Raw genomic sequence first — 19421 nt, 5'->3', positions numbered from 1 at the left:
ACTCTTCAATTTACCCATTTGAGGCCATTTATTAGATTTTGTAGTTGTGTGTCATTCTTTTTTATTCTTTGTGTCCATTGACTATATTTTCAAACAGCCTGTCTATGAGCTTACTAATTCCTTCTTCTGCTTGATTAATTCCGTTATTAAAAGACTCCGATGCATTCTTCAATAGGTCAATTGCATTATTCAACTCCAGAATTTCTGCTTGATTCTTTTTAACTATTTCAATCTCTTTATTAAATTTATCTGATAAGATTCTGAATTCCTTCTCTTTCGTTTTGCTGAGTTTCATCCAAACAGCTATTTTTGAATTTTATGTCTGAAAGGTCACATATCTCTGTCTTTCTCGGATTGGCTCCTGGTGGCTTATTTAGTTTTTCTGATGAGGTCATGATATACCTAGATGATCTTGATGCTTGTGGATGCTCATCAGTGTGTGAGCATTGAAAAGTTAAGTATTTGTTCTAGTCTTCACAGTCTGGGCTTGTCTGTACCATTCTTTCTTGGGAATACTTTCAAGGTATTAGAAAGGACTTGGGTGTTGTGATCTGTGTTTGGTCACTGCAGCCATATCTTCATTAGAGAGCGCCCCTTGTCCAGTAACACTGTGGCTCTTGCAGACTTGCAGATGTACTGCCCATGTGATCCTAGATAAGATCTGGAAGAATTATCTGGATTACCAGGCAGAAACTCTTGTTCCCTTCCCTTAATTTCTCACAAACAAACGAACTCTCTCTTTTTGTGCTGACCTACCTGGATCTGGGGGAGGGTTGACATGAGCACTCCCATGGCCACCACAACTGAGACTGTACTGCATCAGACCTAAAGCCAGCATAGCACTGGGCCTTGCCCAAGGCCTGTTGTAACTACTACCTGGCTACCACCTATGTTCACTCAAGTCCCTAGGGCTCTACAGTCAGCAGGTGGTGATAACAACCAGGCTTGTGTCCTTCCTTTGAGAGCAGTGAGTTCTTAGTTGCCCAAGGTAGGTCCAGAGATGCTATCCAGGAGCCAGGACCTGGAGTTGGAAACTTGAGGAATCTTCCTGATGCTGTATTCTACTGCAGCTGAGATAGCACCAAACCCACAAGATAATGCCCTTCCTACTCTTCTCTCCCCTTTTCACAAGCAGAGGCATCTCTTCCTGTGGCCACCACCACCAAAGGCCTGAAAGGAGTACAGCCAAGCGACCTCCAATGTCTACTCAACACCCAAGGGCTCCTTAGTCAGCTTGTGGTGAATGCTGCCTGGCCTGGACCCATACTTCAGGGCAGTGGGCGCCCATCTGGCCCAGGGCAAGTCTGGAAATGCCATCCAAGAGCTAAGGCCTGGAATCAGAGATCCCAAGAGCGCACTAGATACTCTACCCTACTGTGGCCAAGCTGGTACCTAAACTGCAATACAAAGTCCCCTTGCTCTTCTCTCTGCTTTTCTCAAACAGAATGTGTCTCTCCCTATACCTACCACAGCTGAGAATGTGCTGGGTCACACCTGAACTAGCATGTCTCAGAATCTCACCCAAGGCCCATAGCATGTACTACCTAGTAACCACTGCTGATTATTCAGAGACCAAGGGCTCTTTAGTCAGTAGATGATGAATCCTGCCAGGACTGGGTCATTCTTTTTAAATCAACAGGTTCTCTTCTGGACCAAGGTAGGTCTAGAAATGTCTTCTGGGTGCTGGGGACTAGAACGGGTGCCTCAGGACTCTGCCCAGTGCCCTGTTCTACTGTGGCTAAGTTTCTATCCACATTGCAAGACAAAGTCCTCTTAACTGTTCCCTCTTCTCTCCTCAAATGGAAGGAAGGAGTCTCTTTCAGAGCTGTGAGCTGTGCTTCCTGGGTTTAGGGGATGGGTGGTACAAGTACTCCTCTGGCTGCCCCGGCTGGTGTCTTACTAGGTCACATGGCCCCTAAGTCCACTAGCTCTGAGCCCAGCATGGCACTAGAACTTGTCTAGGAGTTGCAGTCTTTGTGGACTAAATTGCCTTTCAAGTCTATTTCAAACCCCAGAGCACTTTACCCTGTGGCGACAAGGCTTGCTGAAACTCAAGTTCCATCTGCTGGAATGGATGATTTCCTTCTGGCTAGGGTTGGTCTAAATCCCCTCTCTGTTGGTATCAGCTAAGTTCTGCCTCGTGTTGCTTTCTGCTGTGACAGGACAGCACTAAATTTCAATACAAAGTCCCATAATCACTGCTTTCCCTACCCCAAGGCCATGGATTCTCTGTGCCATGTGGCCACTGCTGGAGGATCAGGAAGGGGTGATACTGGCAATTCATGACTGTCATTTTATACTCATAAGTGCCTCTTTCAATGATATGAAGTTAAAATCAAGTTCTGTATTCACTCACCTGATTTTGGGTTCTTACGAAGGTGCTTTTTTTGTGTGTAGCTAGTTGTTAGATTTGGTGTTTCTGTGGGGGAAGATCAGTGGAAGCTTCTAGTTTTCCATCTTGCTCTGCCTCCTCTGGTGTAATATTTTTGATGCATTATTCCTTTTTGCTATGCATGCACGCTCTAGTTTACCCCAGTTTACAATATTTCTTATTGTATAATGCTCTACCGTTTCACATTATCCTGTTACAGATTGGACTCTGGAAGTGTGTAAACTTTTGGCTCTTCCTTAAATTGTTTAGAGAACTTTAATACTGATTCTAAGGAAACAATATTGAAATTGTTTTATCAGATATCATCTAGTTTAGCCTTAATAATTGTGGTTATAAGAAACACTTTTGCAAAGCTTATGGCAATTTTTTTTTTTTTTTTTTTTTTTTTTTTTGAGACAGAGTCTGGCTCTGTCACACAGGCTGGAATGTGGAATGAGTGGCACAATCTCTGCTCAATGCAAACTCCGCCCCCCAGGTTCAAGCAATGCTCCTGCCTCAGCCTCCCAAATAGTTGGGATTACTGGCGTGTGCCGCCATGCCCAGCTAATGTTTTTGTATTTTTAGTAGAGATGATGTTTCACCATGTTGGCCAGGCTTGTCTCAAACTCCTGACCTCAAGTGATCTACCCTCCTTGGCCTCCCAAAGTGCTGGGATTACAGGCATGAGCCACTGCAATCAGCCCCAAATCTCTTTTATTTGACTTCTACAGTTAAAATTCTCATTACTTGAAATGCCACCATATTAAATTTATGTTTTCAGAGGGCCCAATTAAAACACAAATGTATTTATTAGAATGAGGGACACTTAAATCGATTATCATTACAAGAGTAGAAGGGACGTTCCAGAGGGATTAGAACCAGTACAGGTAGATATTGATATCTAGAGTATATTTGAGATGGAAATGGAATATCTGGCATCGTGGAAGGGGTTATCTGGAGTGTAGATGACTGCAAAATATGCAATGAATATATTAATTTTGGGAGGGTGTGGGGAAGAAAGAAAATAAGTGTCTAAAAAGGAATGACAATGGAAGAAGTTTCACAGTGGGTTTGGGAGTGAAGGAAGTAATCATAAAACAAACAAAATCAGCTTACTTATGGGTTTTTCTTGGGGTCAGAACTAAATTATACTCTCAGTTAATCTCAATGTTTCTCTATTGAGGGTGTGGAAATTCTCAGAGTCTCTTAAAAATCAAAGAACAGAAGTTTAAGATGCTACAAATTAACTCAATTTCCCACAATTGTTCTTTAGTAACTTAAAATTCTAGCCTGTAAAATTTCTAGATCATCTTCAAATTTCTCACTTTCGTAAGTAGTATCTCACTGTGTAGACCAACTGTTGGGCTACTATATTTGTTATTCATTTTTGTTTCTCTAGGAAAAAAAGGATTTCATGGCTTTGAATTTTTTATCTTAGTTAATGACTTTCTCAACAAATTGAAAAGGATACACTCTTCCAAAAGCAGAGGAATACAAAAGCACAATGTCACTTTGGATCCCAGGTGGCCAGGAGCATTTTTTCTCACCAATAATCATTGCACATATTAACAACCAAAAATGCAGAGTAATAAAATACAACTTTCCACCACTACATTTTTATATGTTTTCCACATGTTATTATGCTGCTGAAGCAGGCTGGGGACGACAGAGAAGGGCAGAATAGAGTACTTTACAACTTCCAAAGAATTCCTGCAGTATGTTCACTCATTAAATAATTCCAAGTTATAAGGAAAATTTGAAATTATTAATATTTTAACATATGAAGATGTTCCAGTTGAGTAAGTGACTTGCCCAAGGTCACACCTTTGGTAACTAATTGATACTGAATTCTAGGATCCTGAGTTTTATCTTAACCCAGTATCCTTTCTGAATAACTTTTTGGAGAAAGAGACAAATCTGACAAAACTGTCGGGTTGCATGAGGTTGAAAGCCCCGAATACTGCCCAAGATCCTCCTGTAAACAAATCCAAGCCAGAATTTCACTTTTGCTTTAGTTATTAATTTTTTATAGCATAGATTCATTCTTGGTTATTTTCTTAAGCCAAGTAAATGTCAAAAGAAAATCAACATCCACCTGCTCAAAACCTTCAGCAGCTGCCAAACTCCATGGCATATAGTACAAATAGTTTGGTCTGACTCACTCTTAGGGGCCCGGAAACTCCTTCCATTTATCTCTGCCTACGGACATTTTACCAGTTTTTTTGGACCTGCTTCTTCCATGAAACCTCTAGTTCCCCTCAACTGCATATGATCCCTTTTTCTCTTGAACTTCCATTAGAGTTTATCTGATTTTTTGGTTGGATATAATGCTTCCTATGTGCCTTCCCACTAAGTATATAAAATGATAGTAGAAAAATGCTAAAGAGAAATCAGAAATTAAACTGAATCAGGGAGGAGTTAAGACTTAGTCATTCATACATTCATTCAAAAATATGTATGCAGCTCCAGTAACACACTGTGGAGACACTGGGATGCAGCAGTGAACAAAGAAATCCCCTGTCCCCATGGCTGGTGGGTATTTATACATTTTTTTCTTTCTGTTGAATTCTGAAATTTACTGCAATGTCTCATATGGTCTGTACTACCCTTTTGATGAATAACTTCTATTCTATATAAGCTATATTTAGTATGACTGTACTCACGAATAAACAAGGGTTATATTTTCCTCACCTTTTAACAAATTTAGGACCAATTGAGTGATTATATGTAAATGGACATTCAAATGGTTATTGATTCAAGTGTGACATTTCAGTCTGACAAGGATTACAGATTCTGGTGAATGGCAATAGGGTTAAAGCAGGTGAGGTAAAAGAGAGAAGCATCTTTGGCACACTGCAGAGTGTTTGCTCCAGCTAAATAGGGAGGCTGGCACTGAGCTCTAGGTGTTGTAGCCTCTTAGGAATGCTGGTTCAGAGAAGATAGTGATAAAGGCCTGAACCATGAAATTACATTATTTGAGTCTGAATAACCGCCAAAGTTGCTAGATAGAAGACTTTAGAAAAGCCCTTAACCCTTCTGTGCTACAGTTCTATAATTCATCATGTAGATGTTTAATAAGTAAATGCAGTAATAATTATGTAATAATTCCAGTGTATTAGTAAGGTTTCTCCAAAGAAACACAACCAATAGGATGCATATATAAATAGATTTATTGTAAGGTATTGGCTCCCACAATGATCAAGGCTGAGAAGTCTTATGATCTGCCAGCTGGAGACCCAGGAAGGTCACTGGTTGATTTTGAGGGCCTGAGATCTGGGGATAGTTGATGGTGTAGATTCTAGTGTTCATCTGAAGGCCTGAGAAAGGAACCTCTAAGGGCAGGAGAAGATCGATGACCCAGTTCAAACAATAAGACAGACAGAATCTGATACCTCCCTTCTTCCACCTTTTTTTTTGTGTGTGTGTGTGTCTTTTCTGTTCAGTCTCTGAATGGGTTGGATGATGCCCTCCCATATTGCAGTGGCCAATATGCTTTACTCAGTCTACAGATTCAAATGCTAATCTCTTCTGGAAACAACCTCACAGACACACTCAAAAATAATGTTTAACTAGATATCTGGATATCCGGTGCTCAAGGTGAGTTGACATATAAAACTATCATAAGCAATTACAACAGTGCCTAGCATGTACTACATGTTAACTAAAATAAGCAATTTCTAATTTTTTAGTAGAAATCATAAAACCAAATATTTATATAAAATTCCAAAGTTTATGTGTTGATAACTTTGTCAAAATTTCAATTACCATTTTGTATTTTAAGACAATTAAAACACATCTGTGACCATCATTTGCAATCTCTTGTAGTATGTGAGCCTTATATTTTTTAAAATTTTTATTGGCATATAACAGTTTACATATTTTGGAGGTATATGGGATGGTTTGATAGTCGTATACAATATATAATGTTCACATTAGAGTAATTTGTATATTTGTCCCTTCAAACATCTATCTTTTCTTCATGTTGGGAATGTTACAAATCTCTTCTAGCTATTTTGAAATATACAAAAAATTAATGTTAACAATAATTTCCCTACTGTGCTATCAAATACAAGAACTTACTTTTTCTATCTAACTGTGTTTTGTATCACTTAACCAATAACTTTTTATTGTTTTCTCCCCACTTCCCTTCCCAGCCTCTGGTAACTAGAATTTATACTCTCTACTTCTGTGAGATCCACTTTTTAGCTTCCACATATGAGTAAGAACATGTAATATTTGTTATTGTGTGCCTGATGTATTTCACTTAAAATAACGGCCTCCAGTTCCATCCATGTTGCTTCAAATAGTAGAATTTTATGATTGTATGTGGCTCAATAATATTCTATTGTGTATGTGTACCACATTTTTATCCATGCATCCATTGATGGATGCTTAAGCTGATTCTATATCTTGGCTATTGTGAATAGTAATGAAATAAACATGAGAATGCAGATATCTCTTTGATATGCTGATTTCCTTTCTTTTGGATATAAACCAAACAGTGGAATTGCAAGATTATAAGGTAGTTGTATTTGTAGTTTTTCTGAGGACACTCCATATTGTTTTCCATACAGACTCTACTACTTTACCTTCCCACCAAAAAGGTACCTTCTCTCCAACAAGGTACCTTTTTCTGCCTCCTCATCAGCATTCATTATTTTTTATCTTTTTCAAAATAGCCATTCTAATTGGGGTAAGATGATAGCTCATTGTGGTTTTGATTTGCATTTTCCTAATCAGTAGTGACGTTGAGCCTTTTTTCATATATCTGTTGACCGTTCGTATGTCTTTTTGAGAAATAGCTATTGAGCTCTTTTGACCATTTTTAAATGATGGTATTTGCTTTTTTGCTATTGAATTTTTTGAGTTCCTTATATATTCTGCTTATTAATCTCTTGGCAGATGGAGAGTTTACAAATATTTTTTCCCATGCTCCAGTTATCTCTGCTCTTTGTTAATTGCTTCTTTTGCCAGGCTGAACTTCTTTAGTTTGATGTAATCCCATTTGACTATTTTTGTTTTTGTCACCTGTGATTTTGAAGTATTACCAAAAAAATCTTTGCTCAAACTGATGTCCTGTAGCATTTCTCCAATGTTTTCTTTAAGTAGTTTTAAATTTTCAGGTCTTATATTTAAGTTTTTAATCAATTTTGAATGGATTTTTGTATATGGTGAAATATAGTAATCTAGTTTCATTCTTCTGCATGTAGGTATCCAGTTTCTCCAACATCATTTATTAGAGACTGTCCTTTCCCCAGTGTGTGTTCCTGTCATCTTTGTAAAAAATGAGTTGGCTGTAAGTGTGTAGATTTATTCCTGGGTTTTCTATTCCATTCAATTGGTCTATATGTCTGTTTTTATGCAAGTGCCATGCTGCTTTGATTATTATAGCTTTCTACTGTAATTTGAAATAAAGTAGTGTGATGCCTTCTGGATTTTGCTCAGGAATGCTTTGGATTTTTGGAGTCTTTTATGGTTCTATACGCATTTAAGGATTACTTTTTCTATTTCTGTGAATAATGCCTTTGGTATTTTGATGCAGATTGCATTCAATCTGCAGATCACTTTGGGTACTATAGACATTTTAATAATATTAGTTTTTCCAATCATGAACATAGAGTATCTTTCCATTTTCTTGTGTGTTCTTCAAATTCTTTCATTAGTGTTTTATAGTTTTCCTTATAGAAATCTTTGAGTTATTTGGCATAATTTATTCTTAGCTATTTTAGGTTTAGGGTTTTTTTTCAAGCTATTTTAAATGGGGTTAATTTGACTTCTTGTATTTATATTTGGATGCCCTTTACTTCTTTCTCTTGCCTGATTACTCTAGCTAGGATGACCAGTATTATGTTAAAAAGAAGTGATAAAAGTGGCATCTCTGACTTGTTTCTTCTCTTTGTGTCTTCACTTTGTTGATTGCTTCCTTTACGATGCAGAAGCTCTTTAGCTTGATGTAATCCCATTTGTTTACTTTTGCTTTTGTTGCCTGTGATTTTGAGAATCACAGATCTTATTGGAAAGAACTTCAGTATTTCCCCATTCAGTATGATATTAGCTGTGGACTTGTCGTATATGGGTCCTTATTGTGCTGACACATATCCCTTTCATACCCAATGTTGAGAGTTTTTATCATGAGGAGATGTTGAATTTTATCAAATGCTATTTCAACATCTATTGAAATTATTCTATGGTTTTTGTCCTTTTATTTTGTTGATATGAGGTATCACATTGTTTGATTTGCATATGTGGAACCATCCTCTTATATTCCTGAGATGAATCCGACCCGATAATGGAGAATGTTCTTTTTAATATGCTGTTGTATTTGGCTTGCTAGTATTTTACTGAGGGCTTTTGCATTTATGTTTATCAGGCCTGGAGTTTTCTATTTTTGTTTTATTGTGTCCTCATCTCATTTTGGTATCAGGGTAATGCTGGCCCCCACATAATAATTTGGAAGTGTTCCCTTCTCTTCAATTTTTAAAACTAGTTTGAGTAGAATTGGTATTAGTTCTTTTTTGAATGTTTGGTATAATTCAGCATTAAATCCATCAGATCCTGGGCTTTTTTTTTTTTGGCTTTCATCTTGTTACTAGTTTTCAGTCTGTTCAGGTTTTCTGTTTCTTCATGGTTTAACCCTTTAAAATTTTTGTTTGAAAAAATTGTGTAGTCACATAGTAGGTGCATATATTCATGGGATACATAAAATATTTTCACACAAGCACGGATTGTGTAATAATCACATCATGTAAAATGGGGTATTCATCCCCTCAAGCATTTATCCTCTGTGTTACAATCCAATTACACTATTTTAGTTTTTTAAAAATGTACAATTAAATTGTTATTGACTATAGTCACCCTGTTGTGCTATCAAATACTAGCTTTTATTCATTCTTCCTATTTTTTTGTGCCCAGTAACCAACCCCACTCTCCTCCTTCGTGGTTTAATCTTACAGCTGTATGTATCCAGGAACTTCTCCATTTCTTCTAGTTTTCCTAATTTATTGTCATATAGTTGTTCATAATAATCTCCAATGATTTTTACATATCTGTGGTATCAATTGTAATGTTTCCTTTTTCATATGCATTTTTTATTTGGCCTTTCTCTCTTTTTGCTTAGTCTAGCTAAATGTTTGTTGATTTACTTGAATTCTGGGGCTACCATAGTCAATAAAACCAAAGAATTCCTTGCTCCTATGGTTCATTCATTCTAACGGTGGTGGTATGTGAAGGGGGAATGAAGAAGTTATGGGTAGCATGATAGAAAACAAACAAATGAATAATATGTTTGGCAGTGATAGGTTCTGTGGAGAAAATCCATTATGGTAAGTGGAGAAGTATATCTGGAGTAGGATGGAGTGAGGTAGACTATTTCACACAGACTGATTAGAGAAGAGCTCTGTGAAAAATGCTAGTTGGATGTACAGGTCTGGAGTTTAGATGATAGGTCAGGAATTGGGATATGCCTTTGGAATTATCAGTGATGGAATTTAAGATCATAATGTTGTATAAGATTACTACAGAAATAAGAGTAAATGAGAAGCTGAGGACAGAGCTCTGGGGCACTCTACATTTAGAGGATAATAAATTGATGAGGATCCATCAAAGAAGGATAAGGAACAGCCAGTCAGTGACAGGAGTGAGGTCAAGTAAAGGATATGTTTTTAAAAGGACCACCCCAGCAAATGCTCTTGACAAACAGTAATTGAGAACTGACAATGACCATTGAGTTTGGCAATGTGGAAATCATCAGTAATCTTGACAAGGGCAATTTTAGAAGAGTGATGGAGACAGAAGCATGAATGGAGTAGGTTCAAGAAAAAAGGAGAGGAGAGGAGAGGAGAGGAGAGGAGAGGAGAGGAGAGGAGAGAAGGCCGAGAGTGATTTTGACAATTCTTTTAAGTTTGCTGTAAAAAGAATAGAGAAATGAGGCAATAGCTGGAGAGGAATACAGGGACAATGAAATTGGTGTTTGTTTTTGTTTTTGTTGGCTGGTTTTTAAAGATGGAATGTATTTTAACATGTTTATCTGTTGATACGAATGACCTGGTAGAGAAAATGCTTTGTCAGTGCAAGAAAGAGAAGGATCAGGGTCAATTGCAGAAGGCAAGTCCTTGAGGGGAGAGAAAGGGATTTAGTGAACAGATGGAACAGGATCCAGTGAACTTCAGGTTTAAAAAGAGAGCATTCATCAGTTTAAAAGAGGTAAGCGAATATATGGGTGTAGTGAAAGCATATGAATTATTCTCGTTTGCTTTTATTTTCTGCGTGAAATAAGAAACAAAGTCATGTCCTTCTTACATATCATTTCCTGAACCTGTGGTTTACCTACCTCTGTCCTCTGTGTTCTGTGCCTTTGATTATACTACGCTCTTGTTGCCCAGGCTGGAGTGCAATGGTGCAATCTCGGCTCACTGCAACCTCCACCTCCTGGGTTCAAGTGATTCTCCTATCTCAGCCTCCCTAGTAGCTGGGATTATAGGTGCTTGCCACCACACGCAGTTAATTTTGTATTTTTAGTAGAGACGGGATTTCACCATGTTGGTCAGGCTAGTCTCAAACTCCTGATCTCAGGTGATCCACCAGCCTCGGCCTCCCAAAGTGCTGGGATTACAGGAGTGAGCCACTGCGCTGGGTCCCTTAAAACACACATCCTCTGAAAGTTTCCTAATCCTACAATCAGCAAAGGCTTATTTCATTCACCTTCGGCCTGCTGTAGTACATGTAATCAGTGGCAACTGCAGTGCATTTATGACATACTATGATATGCCTTTTAGCTGTCATGGGTGTTATCTATTTTCATTAGACATACGTACTTGAGCACTGTGGGGTGAAAACCCTTTTTATTCTCCCTAGTAGCTAGCCAAGGAGAGAGCAGTTATCTAGGTGGCAGGAGTAGTGTAGTTGTATTAGGTGGGTGCAAAAGTAATGGCGATTTTTTGTAAAATAGCAGCAGTAGTAGCAGTAAGTTCTTATAGTAGTAATAGTTAGGTTGTTAAGTAGCTAATAGATAATTAGCCAGGAATAGTGGGGATAACTACTAGATAGTAGGTCACTAGGGAAATAAAAGCTAGTATTTTGAAAATATTTGTGATCTTGGATTTTATTTATTGAAGAAACAAAACATAGATGGTGTTACATAGGTATTTGAATTTTGACTTTTGTTCTTGATTATGTCTTCTTAATTTAAAAAAATATGCTTGTATGTTATTTATTGTTACCCCGGTACAAGATTCCTTTGTGTTATCAAGTGTGTTATATTGCTTGGTCCTGGGTTTTTGCCACGCTTTTTAATTTTTAGGTCTTTTTAAAAATTTTCCTCCCTTTATATAGTTACGAAAAACTCTCAAAATTTCCATTGTCTTCTAATCCAACAAAAAAGCTGAAAACTCAAGTCAGAGACCATATTTACTATTTCTGTTATCTTTACTACAACTATATTAAGACACAATTCCAGAACTGTTTATTCTAGGAATTCAGTAAGAATGTCTCTACTTTTAACATTTTGTGCTCTCTAAAGGAGAGGATATGAAGATATAGAATTCAGTTTCTGAGTGTCAAGTGTAAGTAAGCTATAAAGATTTAGCAAACACATATAATGAATACATAGGATGTAACTTTAGATCATTTTAGAAAAAAAGATAAAGCCATAATTACTTTAAAATATTGAATTAAATTGAAAGGATTCCCAAAATGTTATATGTGTATGATAATGAAAAGATTAACAAATCTATAAATGAAACACGAGATCATTTTTATTAATATTTTATAAATTTTTTGAAAATATACTGGAATATTTGTTCTACAAATTTATTTGTATGTGGTAGAGCCATGCTACTTCAGAAAACAAATACAAAAAACAGAATTCTAATGTAGCTTCAATTTTTGTTTTCTTTGTAAATGGCAGCTCATTTAAGCCTACCTGTAGAAGCTATTTAATATGGAACCTTCTGAGAATAAGTTTTCATTTGCCACAGAAAGATAGATAGATAGATAGATAGATAGATAGATAGATAGATAGATAGATAGACAGACAGACGGATAAACAACATCCGGTAAAAGTGATGTTTTTGGTGCATAGTTCTATGAATTTTTAAAAATTTATAGATTAATGTGTCTTCAACCAGAGTTAGGATACAAAACAATTCTATCACCACCTGCCAAAAAATATTCTTTATACTTCCCTTTGTATGCACACACTGAAACCACACCAGCTCTTGGCTCCAGCTAGTCTTTTCTCCATTTGCCTCTTGTCAAATACATTTTACTTAGTGTTTCCCACAAGAGGTCCCAGCACTCCTGGGAAATCCCAGAACTCTCTTATTGTCTGGGTGAAGATAGTAACATTAATCATATTCTGTGGCTAGCCTCTGAGAATGTACCAAAATAAAGGAGATTAAGATTGTGTCACGACTCACTCTCTCTGGGCACGAGCACGTATGGCGAGGCAAAATAGGAAAGAATAACCAACTATTAATACTATTTCCTTTCTCTTTCCTGAAGATACCTGTAGCCATATTCCCATCTGACTTCTAACTCAACTGCATTGACGAATGTGAAGAACTCCACAGACAGCAAGGACTGATAGTGTAAATGAGCAACGATGCTGCTCTTACCACAAAACAGGACCGACTCAAGTGGGGTATGAGATCAAACTGATTTCCCTTCTTTCCTCGGAATGATGTTAAAAATTTGAGCTCCAGGAAGACATAGCTGACCTGGGAATGCTGTTTCAGAGGAAGAGAGGAATTTGTACTTCCTCCGTGGGGTAGGTGAAGAAGGGAAAGGAAGAAAATATAAATATGGCTCTTGAAAAATGTGGCATTTCTGAGAGATGTGAAAACAGATTTGTCATGTTTGGGACGCAGTTTGAGAGCAGAAACCTCAGAGATATACCATATACCATGAGTCTTGGGGGAAAAAACAGAAATGATATATTTTGCCAAAAGGAGGGCCCAGTTCTACCTGAGATTCCCTGCGGCTGGGGAGTGGCATTGAAGAAGTCTGTAATCTTCCTAGGGCTCCATGGTAAGCTGTGGAAATTAACTTGGAGTGTGAGCTGATGATCATCGTCAGAGGCTACCTGGCCAAAAACAAGTCATAGATCAAGGAGATGCACATTACTGTGATGTATGTGGACTTTTATAAGTGAACTGCTGGCTGGTATCTCCTACACACTGTACTGGTGATGACTGTGTCACCTTTGGGAGCCAGCACCATCCAGCACTGGTGCCACAAAATAGTGAAAGTAGGCAGAATCTCACTCTCCGTGCCACAAATGAATGGACTTCTACTCTCTAGACTTGCATATCTTCCAGAGGAGGGGTTGGATGCTGAATTAAAATTTGAATTGAATTTTGACTGAATTAGTAATTCTGATAAAAGGCTGATTGGACTGAATTTAGCCCCAATACTATATTTCTGGAGACAGGATGAGAGTTCTATTTCTTCGCCCTCAAGTTGGTATCTATAGAATTCCAACCTGTTACATAAATTTAGTCAGAAGGAGTGGCTTTGTGTCCTAGAAACCATCTTTAGGGACAATATATGGCTGGAGTTCTAGCCCCTGATTCACACAAAATTCCTACTGATGCACAAGAAGTCATTATTGCATTATCCCTGATGGCTGAGGTTGTCTCATGATCATATTTTTAAGATTCTATTTAAAATGAGTACGAATTCCAGCTCAACTTTTAAAGTATAATTTATCTGTTAAATAAAAATCTGTTTGTATACATCTTGAGGGTTAAATTGCTCATGAAGCTTGCATTCCTGAGGAGTATGTAAAGGCCGAGGAAAGAGCCAGGACAAAGAGATGATTTGTATCTCCACATCTGCCTGTTTGTTCCACAGGGAAGTGCCACCAAGCAGTCCTTACATTCATGGGCGCCTGCTGGAGGCGTTTTAAAGTTCACAACAAAACCCAGAACACTTGTGGGTTTCCCCAACCTGAACCTTAGCTTTGGAAGAGTTTCCCGAGCGAGCTGCTGACACTCTCAAGATCCTGTTTCAAACTTAAGAGAGAAAGAATCACCCAGGGAGCTTGTTAAACATGACGATTCTGATGCAGCTGCCCTGTGATTCTGCATTTTTTAACAAGCATGAACCACAACTTGAGTAAAGACACGGTAGATTTGGTTAATGAGGTCGGTGTGCCCAGCTTGAACTTCCTTGATCTGAAGCCTTCTCAGTATGGGACCCCAATTACTGTCACTTTTCTGTGCTGATGCACACTCAGTGATCCCGGCAGGCTCTCCTGCTCCCTACCCTAGGGCTTAATCAGCACAATTAATCACTTGTATTCCTTTGGAAGTTCTTCACTCATTTGTCAAGATTTCCGTATATTGACATAACTGAAATACCGCCCTCAAAATAGGCAAGCTGTGGTTTGGCATCCTGGTGCACACCTGCCCTCTGGTGGTAAGAGAGGAAACTCCAAGCTATAGGGAAATAAAAGATCACCTTTTCCCTTCTGCTTTTTATCATGGGGAACAAGATGAAACTCAGTGTCTGGCCAGTGTACATTAAGAAAGGTGCATTTTAAAGGCATAGTCTACAAAGATGAGAAAATTCTGGGAGCAAATTCTGTTGCCAAACTATGACTAGGTGCCTTACATGGTAGCACACTGGAGAGTGAATGTATGTTTGAGGGATTCATCGCACCAAACCTCTGATGCAGACGACGCAGACCTGCAGGTTTCCCAGAGGTGAGGTTCTTCAGCGTGGGTCTGATGTCAGCTCCTCTGAAGCCAAACTCCTTCCTGACACAGAGGCGTTGGGGCTTCCTGGGACTGACATCTAATTTAGGGACAATCTCAGGCAAAGTTAGAGAAATCAGATCCTGTACTCTGGAACATTGTCATAAGGGAAAGGTATTCTATCCATAACACTTACTAAGAAAGAGTAATTAACTCATACGTATTCTTAATCATAGAGTCTATCACTTAATTTTTTACCTTATAAAGAAGCCCCACGAACCTAAATTACAAAATGGTACAAGCGTATGACATTCAGATTTACTGCGATTCTGAGCATAACTGTGTATTCCCTTATTGAAGCAGGGTCTTTTTGTACTCACTTGGAGACTGGAGCTGAGTGTATGTATAGCTATGGGGCGAAGGAGAGGAGACGCACTTCCCTTGTTTTCGTCAACAGCTGGACCATATCAAGCCCCCACTACAGCCATGAGAAAATAAAACCTTTAGCAGAAAGAATAGTCAGAACAGGTTTAGTAGATCTAAGCCCTCATGGCAATTTGATTCTGACAAGTCTTTTGATGTCCCCGAGCCTCAATCTCTTCTTGTAAAATACGGCTTTTACACTTATCTCTCAAGATTACAGTTGAGATGAAATAGCTTGTAGAAGTGGCAGGGTTTTAAAAAGTACACAGTGTAGAAGATACAACTATTTCTGTTGAATTCTTAATAAGGCCAGGATGGAAATGTTCAGGGGGATGGGCAGCAGGCATGGGGTCGTATGGGACACTGCTGTCCATGGGCATCCACTGGGAATGTTAAAGGAAAAATTGTTTATGACATACGTTAAAGGCAGCAAAGAAGACTTTATTCAAGGGAGGCTTCTGCAATGGGGTTTTATAGTAGAAGAGAGAGATCAGTCTCTACTCTGAATATGGTAAGGAAAAGTGGAGACTTATAACTAAGGAGAATAGTCAGGCTTTGGTGGATGGAATATTACTAAGAGTAGGGTAATATTTGGCTACACTGACCTAACAGGATTTTCACTGAAGGAAGGCCAGGGTGATAAGATATCGTATAGAGGGTAGTCAGATTTACCCTAAACTGACTTAGCAAGATTTTTGCCAAAAGTGGAATAAGCCAAACATGGACATAACCCAAGATCCAGAGCCTAGTCAGAGAGACACTCACGGGAGTTTAACTAGCATTAGATCAAGGACAGTGTCTTTGTCAAGAATCTTCCTGAATAAATTGGAAAAACAGCTCTAAAATTTGTGCATTTATATGTTAATGATAAGCAAAATAAAACTTTTTTCCTGGGTTTGCAATTCATGAAAGTGGTTTGTGATCATTATATTAAAAAAAAAAAGAAAAATTTTATTGTTCCTTTTGCAGCAGGAACAATAAAATTATTCTATTAAGTATTGGTTAGAAATATTTCAGCCTTTAAAATAATGTATTTTTAAGAAAGAAACACTTAACTGCTGTTTCATTTATATTTACTGATATACTTCGAATCTGGCCTAACCATTGTTTTATCATTCAAGTAATTATCTAAACAATACTTCCCAACTTTGAAACTAATTCTAATGTGAGAGATTTTAGCGCTTATCTTATAGCTGAGAAAAACCCACCAGTTTAATTAGCATAAGAAGAATTACTACCTTTTTCTTGTCAGTAACTTAAAAATGGAATACAGGATAAGCAAAACTGTGTAAGCCTTGAATCTCTTTCCTTCTCGCTAAAGAAATCTAGTCAGAGAACATTTTATACTGAAAAAAGAATTTCTTTATTTAAAAGATACAATATTTATTTCAATTGTTTATTTTGAAAGAGAGCCTTTTGACAGGGCGCGGTGGCTCACGCCTGTAATCCAGCACTTTGGGAGGCCCAGGCGGGCTGATCACGAGGTCAGGAGATCGAGACCATCCTGGCTAAAACGATGAAACCCCATCTCTACTAAAAACACAAAAAAATTAGCTGGGCGTGGTGGCGGGCTCCTGAGGCAGGAGAATGGCGTGAACCCGGGAGGTGGAGCTTGCAGTGAGCGGAGATCCCGCCACTGCACTCCAGCCTGGGCGACAGAGCGAGACTCTGTCTCAAAAAAAAGAAAAAAGTCTTTTGCATTTGGATTTTATTTATGTATATATGCATATATTGTAAACGCAGACACACGATTCTCTATGTAGTCTATATAGTTCTAAATAGTAAGTATAAGGCATTGAGGAAAGACAGAGCTCTGTGGGCTACCGTATATTTAAGGCAGGAAGGAAGAGGCAGGAAAGGGCACTTTATAAAATGGAGCCAGGAATGCGGGAAGAGCTCAAAATGCACACAAGGAAGTCCTATACACTCCCTTTGCAACAGTCTGCAAAACGAGGGAAACTGGATGAGGTCCATGAGTCACTGTGTCTATAACATGAAAGCAGAACAACTGCTCTGGCAGAAATCTGGGTTCGGTTTCTGAAGTCGTTCACTTTGGCTGAATATTCTCACCTCACGTTAGGCAAGAGCCTGGACTAAGTGATTATTTGGAAGAAACCAAAAAAGTTGTCTTTCCTCTAAAATGTGTATTCTCTTAGACTCTTGTGGGTTTGGAAGTAGAAATTCAGAGGTGTTGAGATTTAAGGGCCCTGTCTAATTACAGTTTTAAAAATTATTTCTCAGATACAATAAAATTATATTTATTCAGTTATATGAGGGGAGAACTTAAGAATTGTGTTAGACAATTGATACAGATAGTATTTAATCATTCAATATTATTAACATTTAATTTTAGTAAAAAAATTACTAAAAAATAATATTTAAAGACACCCTCAATACAGAGCGCTACAAATGTAGAAATTCAGGAGATCATATCAACTCTGAAACAAGCAGTAAATTGTTTAATATTCCTAAAACTTTAACCCATTTAAAGAGATTAGAAATGGGACAGTTTCCAGGCATTCCTCTAGCTTTTAGCTTTAGCGTGAGATGTGTCTTACAGTCAAGAGTTGATGCTGAGGGTTACAGCTCTGCCTTCAAGTGTCAGTATGACTCTAGGCCAATCATATTTCTTTTCTTGAAAGATGAGAGGGTATCAAAATACAGAATGAGTGGAAGTCTCATTCTGTCACCCAGGCTGGAGTGCAGAGGCACAATCTTAGTCATGCCATCACACTGATTGTAATTACAGAGGTACCTTATTCTGTCCCTTTGGTAAAATGCTTTTTCATGAGCTGAGGGCAGACATGGTAAATACGACCACCAGATGGCAGTAGTGCACTCTGGAGAAATGGATCCAGGCCGTCGTTCCCTTTTCTGTTTTCCCCTCACTAAACTCTCCGCTAGGTGACAGCAGCATGAATATAATTGGAACGGCCATTAATGGATTATGTTAAAAAAAAAACAACTTTAATTCTCCTGTTGAGTCTGGGAGGAGCACTTTTAAAAAGTATGCACAGTTGGAATTTTTTTGAAAGAAAATTTAATATACTATTTGCTTTTAGGCCTCCCACACACCTAATATAGAAAAACAAAGCAAAAATACACAAGATAACTTTGAGGGGAGGGTGTGTACAAAAACCTGGGGAAGATTATTGTTGAAACTAAATTATTATAACTTAAGAACTGGTGGAGCCAGGTGTTCTCACCCCAATTTAGGTTAAAAAAAAGTTACTAAAATAGTCAGTGTTGAAGATAATAATAATTATTATTTATTGACTACCTGTTATGTGAGAAGGATTGTATTTAAATATTTTAGAAACACTAGTTCATTGAATCTGGATGAGAACTTCTCAAGAAAGCCTATTTCAACATAAGCCTGTTTAGGGCCGTCGCCTCTGCATTTTCCATGACTTTATGCTCTTTCTGTTCCATTTTCACAAAAACCTGTACTGTAGAAGGCAAAATTGGAACTTCTTTTAAGGTATTATTTTGAGTGTAAACAGAGATAAATTCTCTTTATTTATAAGTTGCCCTCACATGTAGATGCATAATATTAATTCAGTGCAGGACAATAATATATTTTGATTTTACAGTTACATCGAAAGCTAAAAATGAAGGTGATTTAGGAGCAGTAGGAAAGTAATAAACTCATTTATGATGAAACAGAAATGACTGATAGTATCATAAATAAGAATAGAAGAGGGATAGGGAGAATAGAAGAATACTAGGTGCTTGACCAGAATTGACTAGGCAGAAGAGAAAGGTAATGAGTTGGGGGCAAGGGAGACAGGAATTCAGTTAAGCAGCCTTTACACTTTTATGGTTACTACTGCTTATTGCCTTTAGAAAGCCTTACCCATGCTTAATCCTAGGCAGCCACATGTAACCTGATGCAGCACAGATGCTTTCCATGTGTGGCAGAGACCTGAACA

The 19421-nt window shown here is 38.0% G+C and overlaps 1 long non-coding RNA gene across 2 annotated transcripts in view; it reads left to right on the top strand.

Annotated features, from left to right (window-relative positions):
- Positions 1-13140, top strand: part of LOC123574036 (uncharacterized) — a 124613-nt gene extending 111473 nt beyond the window's left edge. Inside the window, exon 3 of one of the 2 annotated variants that reach the window (XR_006698857.3) lies at positions 12872-13140. This is a non-coding gene — a long non-coding RNA (uncharacterized lncRNA). The remainder of the gene's footprint in view (positions 1-12871) is intronic. The other variant, XR_006698856.3, reaches the window with a different exon arrangement.
- Positions 13141-19421: the final 6281 nt, after the last annotated feature.

The sequence above is a fragment of the Macaca fascicularis genome, chromosome 6 (genome assembly GCF_037993035.2).
Source record: "Macaca fascicularis isolate 582-1 chromosome 6, T2T-MFA8v1.1".
NCBI classification, from domain to species: Eukaryota; Metazoa; Chordata; class Mammalia; order Primates; family Cercopithecidae; genus Macaca; species Macaca fascicularis.
Note: the sequence above shows the minus strand (reverse complement) of the source record. Positions and strands in the feature narration are given on the sequence as shown.